Source organism: Endocarpon pusillum (genome assembly GCF_000464535.1).
Source record: "Endocarpon pusillum Z07020 unplaced genomic scaffold scaffold7136, whole genome shotgun sequence".
NCBI lineage: Eukaryota > Fungi > Ascomycota > Eurotiomycetes > Verrucariales > Verrucariaceae > Endocarpon > Endocarpon pusillum.
The window spans coordinates 791-2,148 of NW_006916633.1; positions in this window are offsets into that span (position 1 = coordinate 791).

The window sequence follows — 1,358 nt, forward strand, 5'->3', positions numbered from 1 at the left end:
ATAGTTCCTTTATAAAGATCTATACTATTAAGTTAAATGTTAATTATATATTATTACATCTTCTTTATCTCTTAATTCTTATTATTCTCCTTCTCTGTCTCCTTCATCTCCTCTGCCTTCTTCTACATCCCCTTCTACTTCTTCTATACTTCTTTCTTCTCTTGCGCCTTTTCTTCCTCCTCTGCCTCTTCTTCCTTTGCCTCCCCTTCTTCCTCTTTCTCCTCCTCCTCTATCTCCTCCTTTTCCTCCTCTGCCTTTATTACTGCCTCTTCCTTCTCATCTAAAGCAATAGAGATAGGCCTCTTAACGAGGAAAGGCAGGCTATATAAAGGAGGAAGAGGAGGAGGAGAAGGAGGAAAAGGAAGAGAAGGAGGAGAAAGAAGAGAAAGAGAAAAAGGAGGAGAAGGAGGCGAAGGAGGCAAAGGAAGCAAAGGAGGCAAAGGAGGTGAAGGAGGTGAAGGAGGCGAAGGAGGCAAAGGAAGAGGAGAAGATTTTAGCAGCCTGCAGTTTTTCTACAGAGAGAACTAAGCGTTTCGCAGGCTGTATAGCCCTCTTCAGCAGCGTCAAGGGGCTTTGTGATAGTTCAACACCATCGTTTTCTATCCTGAAACTTAATAAGGAGACAAAGAATACACAGCTATTACTTCTATGAGCATTACAAGCAATATCTACGCCTATTTCTTACGCAGTAGACGATTCCGTTTTTAAACCGCTTTTCACCCCGCCAGCACAGCAATTTTTGGGTCGCGCCAAGGAATTGCAACACTTTTGGGACGGGGTCCACTATTCTTCCCACTGGGGGTCCCTAAACTCCCCACTGTGGGAAGATTAGGGCCACCCTATTCTTCCCACTACCCCGAACGGAGATAGGGCTACTAATGTAGTAATAGGGCTTCCCAATATAGCTAGCTTGAAGAACTTGTAAAATTTTATAGGGCTTCCCCATATAGCTAGCTTGAAGAACTTGTAAAATTTTATCTGCGTTTTCGGTAGTTAGGTGTCTTCCAGGAACAGAATTACGTATTTGATGCATATCAGGAGGATGACACAGGGCCTCCACACGCGAAACGCACGATACGCTCTTGTAACGTATCATACCCTGGTATCTGTGGCAATGAGCATTGCTATACGCACTGAGTGCCAGCTACTGTTTCTGAGTTGATACATTGATACTCTTTATAGCTATTATATAAGCGAATGCTCCTCTGAGATAGAAGTAATAATCAGAATCTCATATCCAATCCAATCTAGATCCAGTTAAGTTACCTTCATACAAGTTGAGAGCATCTGACACACCAATCCTTATCCTGCAGAATGAATCCTCAAACGCCGCTATATTCTTCCTGCATCAGAACCAC